We start from the raw sequence: 12,090 nt of genomic DNA on the forward strand, positions 1-12,090 counted from the left end.
AGTGCTTCTCAGCCTCTTTGCCCGCCATTGCAGCGATGCATTTAGGAAGGCGGTGCGAGGCCAGTCCACCCTCTTACTCGGCGGTCAACTGGGAGATTAGCTTACTTTTAATTGTAGCTTGTAGGGCATCTATTATTTGTATCTTGCAACTTTGTAATGAACGTTTGATAATAAATGACTTTATTCGAACGTATTTCGCTCTGACCTTATTATCTTTAATTGTTCAACATATTTTGATTACGCTTTTATCTGTTCACATTCCCATAAAGAAGGAACATATTTTTTCAAATATTTGCCGTTAATGAATCTCACGTGCTTGGTGCCATCTAAATCTTCCAAATGATATGCTCCATTGGGTAACACACTATTTACTTTGTATGGTCCTTCCCAATTGGGCGACCATTTCCCGTACTTTGGATCCTTGCTATCCAAAAGGAGTATTGTCTTCCAAACTAATTCGCCCAGGCTGAACGACTTGGCTATGACTTTTTTATTATAAAACTTAGCCATTCTTTGTTTTTGAACTTGCAATCTTTCTAAGACGTCCAACTTTAATTCGTCCAACCCCAATAAATTTTGAACTAGTGATTCAGTATACTCATCATCATTTAACTTATGTTGCAAGCACACTCTAATTGATTGCACGTTGATTTCCATAGGCAAAACGGCCTCTTGTCCATAAGTAAGTTGGAAAGGAGTAATTTTGGTACTTGATCGAGGTGATGTTCTATAAGCCCATAAGGCTTTACTCAGACATTCGTGTCAATTTCTGGCATTTTCATCTATCATCTTTTTGATTATATTTTTTAGAATCTTATTAGAAGATTCTGCTTGTCCGTTGGATTGAGCGTAATATGGTGTGGAGTTTACTAATTTAACCCCAAACTCGCTCAAAAATTTGTTCACTTGATCTCCATTCAAAGATATTCCGTGATCTACCATCAACGTTTGTGGAATTCTAAACCTATAAATGATGTGATCACGGATGAACTCTATGATATTCTTTTGGGTGATCTCTTTCAAAGGTACCGCCTCTACCCACTTGGTGAAATAGTCGGTTGCAACTATAACAAAAGTATGTTGCTTGGACGATGGGGGATAAATCTTCCCTATCAGGTCTATCACCCAACTCTTGAATGGCCAAGGTTTAATAATAGGTGCCATCTCTCGTGCTGGCGCCCTTTGTATTGGACCATGCTTTTGACATGCTAAACAACTCTTTGTATACTGAACGCATAATTCTCCCGTCTTTGGCCAAAAATATCCACTCCTAATAATTAACCATCTCATCATTTGGCCAACTTGACGAGCTCCACATATCCCTTCGTGCACCTCAGACATGATCGTCCTGGCTTCTTGCAAACTTACACACTTTAGCAATACACCATCAGAGCATTTCTTAAACAACTCATCATCTATTAGTGTATAGTTCAGCAAACACAACTTCATTTTCCTACTAATCCCTCCATTAGGTTCTTTAAGGAACCTTTTAATCTCTGTTCTTCAATCCATTGCATCTCCATCTTGTATGCAGTGAAGTTCAATTCGTCTCGCCCTTCTTTGGGTCACGGGCAATATGGTTCCATACTCACAAGTAGACTTCCAATTCAAAACCTTTGAGTACCCTGAGGCCATTTGGGCCAACTCATTTGCCACATCGTTATATATCCTATTAACGCATTGAAGTTCTACTTGGTCAAATTCTTCTAACAATTCTTGGGCGATCTCATAGTGACTTATAATGGAATCACTTTGGCATTTAAAATCACCAATCGATTGGTGAATTACCAATTGAGAATCGCCCCTAACGATCACATTTTTTACTCCCATATCTATCATTAATTCTAGGGCTACGATTAAGGTTTCATATTCGGCCTGATTGTTGGTGCACATCCTGTCTAAAGTGAACGCAAACTTGTAGCAAATTCCTAAAGGATTAATCAATGCTACTCCTACTCCTGCACCTTTAGAGGTTTTTGACCCATCGAAATACAACACCCAAGGTTTTAGCTCGAATGAATCGATTTCTAATTCAATCTCTTCAGGCATGTCAAGGCATGGATGATCGGCTAGAAAGTTAGCCAAAGCTTGATTTTTTACTTCCTTTTGAAGTATATATTGTATCTCGAATTCTAATAAAGTTAATGTCCAAAGGCCTACCCTTTGGTGTAAAATAGGGCGCGAGAATATATACTTAACTAAATTTACTTTAGAAATTAAATAAACGATTACGGGCCGTAAATAAGCCCTCAATTTCGTACATGTGAAATATAATGCAAGACATAATTTTCGATAGCAGAGTAATTACATTCACATTTTGTTAACCGTCTACTTAAGTAGTAAATTGCCCTTTCTTCATCAAATTGGTCTTCCTGTGCGACCATTCCAGCTATTGATTCTTTTTCAGCCGATACGTACACTTTCATTGGCCGTCCTTGGATTGGTGACGCCAACGCGGGTGGACTTGATAAATATGTTTTCAGGCTTTCAAAAATCTTTTGATGTTCTTCTTTCCAGACGAATTCATCCTGATTTTTCAACTTTAAGAGCGACGAAAAGACTTTAGTTCGCCCTAGATAGTTAAAAATAAAACGTCTTAAAAAGTTTACTTGGCCTAGAAAACCTTTGCAGTTCTTTTTTGTTGTTAGGTGGTTTGGCCTCTAAAATGGCTTTCGCTTTATTTTTATCAAATTCAATCCCTCTTTTGTGTACCAAGAAAGTTCCCTGCATTAACACCAAATGCACATTTCAAGGGATTCAACTTTAGCCTATATTGCTTCATTCACTCAAACGAACATCTTAACTGTTCGAAATGGTCTTCTTCTTTAATGGATTTGACCACTATGTCATCTACATACACTTCAACAAAATTGTCTATCATATCATGAAAGATTAAATTCATTGCCCTTTGATAAGTTGCTCCTGCATTTTTTAGGCCGAAAGGCATGACCACCCATTCAAAACATCCTAGAGATCCAGGGCATCTAAAGGCAGTTTTGTGTATGTCTTCTTCAGCTATATAAATTTGATTGTATCCTGAATACCCATCCATGAAAGAATACATGACGTGTCCGGCAGTTGAGTCTACTAAAGAATCCACCGTGGGCATTGGATACTCATCTTTGGGTGTAGCTATGTTTAAATTCCTAAAGTCTATGAACACCCTTAATTTACCATTCTTTTTTAGTACTGGCACGATATTGGACAACCATTCGACATATCTGGCTGTTCTAATAAAACCTACTTTCAATAATCGCTCTATCTCTTTCTTAATTTCAGGGAGTACATTAGAAGTAAAACGTCTAGGAGGCTGCCTATGAGGCTTAAAATTAGGCTTAGTTGGTAATCTATGTTCCACCAAGTCTCTATCTAAACCAGGCATTTGTTCATATTCCCAATCAAAACAATCTTTATACTCCTTTAGCAAAGCGATTAATTTATCACTAACCTCTTGATCGAGCATCTGGCTGATGAATGTTGGACGATCTTCTCCTTCATTGCCAATATTTACTTTGATTAGAGGGTCTTGTGCTTGAGCATATCCAGGTTTGATGATCCGCATCACTTCGTCGTCCAGTTTCCTTGTAAGTACTTCTTCTTCTAAACAGTCCACCTTGTTGACTTCTCGGCCAATGCTTTGTTCCATCTCGAATACTGCCCATTTGTCTTTCAGTACTCTTAGGGCTGCCTCTTCTTTCGTTTTGTCCTTGCATTCTTTATTGAAAGCCATTAGTCTGGCTTTGAAGGCCTGAATATCGGCCATTTGCTTTTGTAACTTAGAATCCATTCAAGACTCCTTGATTATTCTTTTGCCAATTACTGGCTCTTCTAGGGCCACTATATTTGGCCTCATCTGTCTGAACATTTCAGTGAGTGCGTCCACTGAAAATGGCTCTTCGCTTTGCGCGACAACTTGAGTTTCTTCCCCATCTTGTACTAACCTGACAGGTCCACAGTTTCCTTCGTACATGAACTTTTCCACCGAGTTTGCTTCTGCGATAAAAGGCCTATGATCGGCCTTACCACCTTTGTTTCGCCCTTGTTATTCCAAAAAATCAGGCATTGATGGAGCGATGAGGGTATACAGCGACTTCCATGTATCCAATCTCTTCCTAGTAACACATTGTAACTAGTAGGACCATCTATTACAAAGAAGACTGTGGTCCTAGTAGTTGTCCCTATAGTTATGTCCAATGGCATAACTCCCTTAGCTGAAGTTGCTCCTCTATTGAAACTTGTAAAGATGAGTTCTGTTGGAATCATGTCACCCTCTGTCTTTGCAAATTTTCTCATCATCCTAGATAGAATGGTATTTATAACTGCTCCATTGTCGACAAGCACTTTTGCCACAGGGATGCCGTTAACTAGAGGTTTAACGTACAATGATCTCAAGTGTTTAGTCAATTTCATGGCTGGCCGTTTAAAAATAACCTTTTCGGCGGCCTCTATTTCTACTTCCTGCTTGTTTTCTGTCGAATTATCCCCCTATGCCTCTGTCTCCTGAATTTTTCCCTTACTGTTTTCTAATGCTTCCTCATCAGTTACCCAACCTGTGGGAGGGGGCATTATTCTTGGAGGTGATCCATACTTTTCAGAGCGAGGCACTCTCCTCTTCCTTTGGGCGTTCCGTACAGTACGTAGAAATCGAAAGGACGCCCAAATGGTTCTTCCAACAAGTCTACTTCGCGAACTCCCTCTCGATGTAGTTGCTTCAACAGAGTATTGTGCGATACTCCTCTCCTTCTTCTTTCTGCTTCTAGGTCGATTTCTTCTTCGATGTCTGTCATCCCGTCGTCTTCTTCATCATTATAGGCCTCTCCAAAAGTTTGGCCTTCTTCACATTCCAGCACGCAAGCCTCTCCTTCGTTGTCCTCCCTTTCTTCTTCTTCTTTTTCTTTATTCTTGAATTCATTGGCCAGTAAGTAATTATTAACCACGACAGGAGGCAACATACCGAACTGGATAGTAAGGGGCTGATCTGGATCTTCTCCATCCCTTCTGTCTCGCTCAAACTTTGATCTCCCAGAAGAAGTCTCTAGCAGTTCTTTCATTGATTCATCTGTACTGGTCTCTTCACTACCTTTGAGAACATTTTGATTGGCTACCTTGAGTAGTTTAGGCGCTTTAGGATGTGACACTCTTTGTTGCTGCCTCATCATTCGTCCATAGTTTCTTTGGAAACACCTTTGTTGGGTTCCAGTCATCTTATTGAAGGGTACTGCTCTTTCTGCATTATACTGGAACGAATGCCATACATTTGGCCAGCGAGGTTACGGTCTGAATGTTCTCCTATTATCTACTGGCCTGAACTACCTTTCAAAAGGCGGTCCTCTATAGAATGATGTACCTCGCCCTCTACCAGGCTGAGTGTTTGGGAAGAAGGTAGGGCGATGGAGATGCTGCCATATCCCTGGTTTCTCCGTGTTCCCACTCACTTCTCTTTTACATCTTGCACACAGGACGTCTTCCTCCTTTTTTGGCTCTTTCCCCTTGATTCGTTCAAATACACTGGGATGTGATCCAGGGTCCTCTTCCCCATCGTCTATGATCAACTTGAATTTTGGCAACTTTTTTTTGAAACCAGACATCACCATGTTCACTCCAAGTGGCTATGGAAAAGGATTTTCATCCACTGCCATCTTCTTCTTATCGTCGAACGTAATTCGTCCTGATTCAATGGCATCCTGCAATACATGGCGAAAAACCAAGCAATTGTTAGTCAAATGTGACCATGCATTATGTCACTTACAATATTTTTTACCCTTAATTTGTTCAGGGTTTGACAATTTATGCTTATTGCTCATCTTTATCTGCTTATCCCTATATAATTTATCAAATATAAGGTCGGTTTTGATTACATCGAATGAGAACGTTCTAGCTCATGGGCTCATCTTTGCTCGATGGTCTAGGCTTAGCCATTATAGGACAAGTATATGTGTCTCCTTTGACCAATCCGGCCAAACACATTTCGGCTTAGTCGTATGACTCGTCGCTGATGGTATGAACGTCAAAATTTGGGTCTTTGTAATAAGTCCCTTTACTAGAATTTTTCATCTGCACTTCTTCTCTTATCAGTCGTTCATACCTAATCACATTCGCACTCAACTGGAAAAGGTCAGGAAATTCCTTGTCTTAGAATTTCTTTTTTAAATCAAAGCTCAAACAGCCCTGAGCGATTTTGACGAATTCTTTTTCGGGCAGAGGTACAAAACACTTGCTTCTTGCTGTCTTGAACCTTTGTAGAAAACTTTCTGTCCATTCGTTTGGCATTTGACGTAGATTCGCCAAATCAGCCAAAGTGACTTCAGACTCAGTTTTATAAAACTGAGCGTGGAATAGCTGTTCCAATTGTTGCCATGTTTGAACAGAGTTCGCTGGCAAGTTGATGAACCAGGAGAAAGCTACTCCTGTTAATGAACTAGGAAAAAGCCTCATTTTATGGTAATCAGTTACATCACCACTTTGCAATGTGAATCGCCCTATGTGTTCCAGAGTAGACACCTCTCCTAAATCGGTAACAGTGAGAATTCTGGCACTTTATACCCTCTAGGCTATGGATATGCTTGATCTACCCAATCAGGATATGGCTTTGTGTAAGTCGGCCTAATGACAGGACGCACCCCAAAAGCCATCTGATCCTATATGATTTTCATAATCTGATTCCTCAACATGATGTTGGGGTCATATGGAATTCCTACAGGTTGGTTAACCGGTTGATTTGCATGAGGCCTGATGTTTGGTCCTTGATTGGCAACAAAGTTACCATGATTAGGGCCATTACCATTAGCCTGAACATCTATTTCCTCATTAACACGTAGGGTATTCTGTCCATTGTTTAGGACATTATCTCTTATATATTTTTTAAAAGCAACATAATATTAATGAAAATAAGTTAATACGTATTTTAATACCTTAAAAAAGGTCATATAATTACATCATTATCAATATTATTAAATAAGTTTTGCTACTTGTATTGTTTTGTTTACCAAATTGTTGACAAATGCTGAGCTAAAAGTAAATGAATCAAATTGAATGTGGAACGTAAATGAATTGAAATAAAATCCAAGTTTAATCCAAGAAGTAAATGAAATTCAAATTTAAAGCAAATGTAAATGGAAAATAATTAAAATTACATTTAATTCGTAACGATCCTAAAATTTTTAACATCATATTCCATATAAAATTTCCTAATAAAATGATATAAATTATATTGAAAAAAAATTAACGTATAAAAGTAATAAATGCTAATGAAATAATTGAATTTTTTAAAAATAAAAGACGAGTTAGACGTCCTTTTTTGAGACGTATGTTTGACGCATATTTAACTATTTTCGATGTCCGTTTGAATCAGTCAATATAACTACGACGTAGTTTTCGAAATGAGCTTCTACATGATATAGAATTACTCTATATGACCGCATAGAGCAAATTTGTAGCTGTTGGAGGTGGCTTTAATTAAAAATTTGGCGTCTTTTCACTNATAGAATTACTCTATATGACCGCATAGAGCAAATTTGTAGCTGTTGGAGGTGGCTTTAATTAAAAATTTGGCGTCTTTTCACTTGTCTTTGGCATCACTTCATGTAGCAATGTTCCATGACTATAAATAAGTGATTGATAGACATTGAAAACATTATGAGAAACATATGAAAACATATACTTCATTACATAAAAAAGGATCAATCTTCCTTTCATCCATATTCAAGCAATTTCCTCTGTGTTCTTCAAGTTCGGGTGGAAAAACATTTATACTTTTGTGTGTTTTTGCAACAAGGTTTGATCAACCCTACGAACCGCTTGCCGTAAAACCCTTAAAGCATCTCGTATAATCCAAAGAGGGGTCAAATATCGTTCGAGGACAGTGAGAGTATTTTCGTGTTTGGGCTTTCGTATTGGTTTTTGATCTTCTTGAATTTCCATTTCTTGGTTTCTTCTCCAAACCCCGATGTTGATAATTTTCCAACATTAACTTGTATCATTATTTGATAAAACTCTTATCCAAAACTGTCAAACAAAGCCTAGGCATTGCGAATTTTGATTGGCACCGCCTATCTCGAGAGAGAGTTCGCGTAGATTGAACAATATTAAACAGTTGACATGTCTGCTGTTGCAGCTGTCTGTAGTGAATTTGGGCTGATGTCCACAGTGGAATCATTCATTTCTTCCACTGAGATAGGGACTATTACACCTGGCCCAAAATTTCCAGGGGAAGAAGTTGATGCATTTTCTTTAGAATCACAATATTTAGGGTCCCTTTGATCAAAATGCCTGCAAATTGCACGAATTTTAGACAAGATTGTGGTGCTAGAATTTGAAATCCTCCGGATAAAATCTCTGTTCTTGTATAAATAAGTAATCAAGAAAGCAATAAGACATGCTGCAGTGATTCCCCCGGTGATACCAAAGAGTGTTTTGAAACTTCTCAATGAGATACTGGCTGATGTAATAGTGCCATCAAGTCTACACGCCGGATTCTTGAACCATTGTCGTTCGAGTTCTGAAATCCTGCCGTCTTCTGTCAACTCAAGTACGGCACGAGAAACGTCTGCAACTAAAGGCGATCCCTTTGGGAAAACCTGTTAATTTAGAAAACCTACGAGATCATTAGTAACACGAACAAAACTGCAAATAAAAAAGGAAACTTCTTCCTGAATCTTGAAAAGAAAGATGCTTACATATGCATAACCCTCTGAACGATGTGCGGTGCCTACTGTAGTGTACTTATCACAGTACTTGGCTAAGAAGAGCTTGGTGTAAGGCGTTACATAGAAAAGGGCTGATATACCTCCATTTTTGCTTCCTTTAGCCAAGGCTTCCTCACAATCCTCTGGAAGGATGCAAGTCCTGATGTTGGATTCTTTGAACCCAAGATCCTTTAAGAGATGAACAACGAACGAGCCTTTTCGACATCCTACATAGTCTTCGTTCTTAATAAGCTCCTTCACATCTGTAATCGCTGGTTGCAGCCTTTGTATTGTTAATCTTGCTGATAAGCTTGCCGTGTAAGTTGAGTTCAATATCAGTACAACAAACATCCAGACAACCACCACCAACCGAGCTAAATTGCTCATTATTCTCTCTCCTACAAGTCAAATTGCGGTCTGTGAGTAAAAGCTGTCGAAGACATTATTTGAAAATAGCTTAAGCTTTTTATTTGATGGTTCAACTTGATAAAAAAATGAATATGACCTAGCTGCTTAAACTTTTAGATGAAGAGCTTCAACAAAAGCTAACAGAGTATATATTAAAGATGAATAATTCACTCACTCTGTGCAAATACTAATGACATGAAAGGAAAATAAAAGATCATGCCAGCATGCTGTGAAGGGGGACCTCGGAAGTCGTCGTTAAACCTATGTTCAAGTATCCAGAGCGCCACGCCAGTCAATAAAAATAGTGCTATCGCTGTAAACCACAATTCTTTTGTAAGAGGCTTCAAGAAAATCCAATTATCATTCGGATCATCATACGTGATTGGCACTATAGTATGTATTCCTCCTTCTGCAAACGGTAGAGCGAAGTCTGCATACTTTGATCGGTTAACAGTGAGTGTTATATCCCCCACAACAGCATCATAGTTCTAGCACCATCAATCAGAAGATACATGAAAATAATGGAATACCAATCAAGTTATAAAGTAAATGAACCAACCTTTGTTTTACGGGAAAATTGTACCATTTTCCCCAACGTATTGTTTGAGTAGCAAGGTGGTCCCCGATCTATAAAAAGTAGCAAGTTAGCCCTCGAAACCCTTTTTTTTTTTTTTTACACAATCAATACCCTGCGACTGAAACCGTCTAAATGTTAGTAAAAATCATTGTGCCATCCTCACAGAACATGTCTCACTTCAAAATTTTGGACTCCAGTCATAGATGGAATAAAAATCTATCTATATGTGGGTCCAGTGGCGATTTAACCAAGATCTAGACAGTTTTCGTTGTTGAGGACTGATTTGCAAATATATTGGACGATTGAGAACCAACTTGCCACATGAACAATACATTGATAACAATGGTGCAGTTTTCCCATATATATTATATACCTGCAGAAAAACTTGATAAACAAGATCATCATTACTCCCTGCACTTGAACCATCAGGTTTCTCAAAAGGAACATACTCGTAGGGCACAGCATATGGAAGTGCTGCCATCACAGAATTAAATACATCTATGTAGTATCCGGTAACTTTGGAAGCATTAGTTTGAGGATCCCGTTTCACTTTCAAATATTCAGTAAATCCACTTTCAGCTGGGACTCCAATTCTAAGCTTTTTACCGCCAGCTGGAACCTCCCATCCCCTGGGTACCACTGTTGATTCTCCTGGCCATATTATGCCCCTCAGACTTTTCTTTGAAGAATTTGTAACGTTGATGTTACCTTTTCTTGAAATTCCCCCCAATGGTGTCCATATTCCAACCTCTCTCTCGCCATTTCCGACCACGTTAAGTATTTGAAACGATGATGGCTCTACTTGTCGATTGACTAATTGGAAGTTCCCACTAAGTCCTTGAAAAGTAATCTCACACAATTCTTTGAGAAGTTTTGGACCTGTTTTTGAAATTGCAGGAGTAAAAAGGTCTGCAGAATTGACGTCACTGGTATTTTGTGAAGAAGTTGGCTCCCTGAATTTAACTCTCTCTGCAGCCATAGCCAATGCCCACACAGTGTCATAAGCCCATAGACCAAAAAGGCTTAATTCTGCCTGTAAAATGCTAGGATTGTCCTTGAGAAACATTTGCTTCCATCTATTAGCAAAAAAACTTGAGTTTTCTGGATCTTGGAATCAGTGGTTTTACGCCCAGCACACCTTGCATACTATCCACACCATGAGAGTCCATCGAGTACAGTAGATCCATCAGTCCACTGGTTACAATCCATGCATAGCCTTCACTCATCATTCCTGCTTCCTCGACTTTTGGAAAGAATCTAGAAGCAATGGAACTTGATATGTGCACCACAAATATCCTTGTCTGCATTGTTTTCATCTTATACAACTCTTGGAACAAAAATTCATCAGTTGCAGACAGAGGTATAATGCTTCTATGCGAAACTCGAGCATCAACATCTTGAAATGCATTAGACAGATAAGGAATGATGGCACGACCATATTCTGAATCTTCATATATGATGACAACCTGGCTCCAACCGAATTGTCTAACTAGAGAAGCAATGGCCCCAACTTGAGCATCATCGCGTGGGGCCGTTTGAACAAAATAGGGTGTTTGAGGATGAAGAGGACTAGTCGCAGAGAAAGAAATGATTGGAACATGAGCTCGGTCTCCGAGACCAATTACAAAATTGGCGTGTCCAGATTTTTGAGGACCTATTATGGCGTCCACCTCTACATCTTTCAACAAACTAAGAGCTGCATCCGTGTAAAAAGATTGAAATAAACTAACTAAGAAGGTGATCATGTATAACACATGTTTGAGAACAATGCACACACTAACAATACGGGATGAGGACTAAATACCAGAAGCAGCAGCATCGATGATTTGTCCCTTCGAGTCCCGAATATGGAGAACCAGCTTTGTCGTGTAGCTGCTGTGAACTGAGTAAAAATCAGAAAGACCCATTTTCAGGCAGCTAAGTCCAATACGCCCAACAAGTGAATCCGAATCAAGAACCACACCCACTTGAAAGGTGTTGTTCGATTGTGCTTTACACGAAAGAAGTAGACTAAAGTATAATGAGACACAGATATAATGCTTTAGGCACAAAAAGTTCAAGCTCAAAACATAGAAGAAAATTCTAGATATATTTTCTGCCATGGTTGTCTAAGTGCATTACTTGTGGATTTATATTTTCTTGTAAGTAGAAAATCTCAGAAATCTTTCAAGAGATTATTTCCTTCAATGGCATCATTTGCAAATATATTTAAATACATTTCATCAGCAGAATTTTGAATAGGTAAAAGTAAACTCTTAAATTTCTGAAAATGAAGTAAAGGTCAGCAGATGACTCAATCAAACAATGAATATTGATGGCATCGGAAAGAAGTAATTCCTTCAAATTATTATACGTAAAAATGAGATTATAGAGGAGACTATAATAAGAATGACTTGGATGAAGGAGAATAAAGTAGGATAC

At 38.7% G+C, this 12,090-nt stretch overlaps 2 pseudogenes; both read right to left on the minus strand.

The window, feature by feature from the left end:
- LOC111386356 overlaps positions 1-7,920 on the minus strand; it is a 23,674-nt pseudogene extending 15,754 nt beyond the window's left edge.
- Positions 7,702-11,749, minus strand: LOC111386357 (annotated as a pseudogene).
- Positions 11,750-12,090: the final 341 nt, after the last annotated feature.

Source organism: Olea europaea, unplaced genomic scaffold (assembly GCF_002742605.1).
Source record: "Olea europaea var. sylvestris unplaced genomic scaffold, O_europaea_v1 scaffold3524, whole genome shotgun sequence".
NCBI classification, from domain to species: domain Eukaryota; kingdom Viridiplantae; phylum Streptophyta; class Magnoliopsida; order Lamiales; family Oleaceae; genus Olea; species Olea europaea.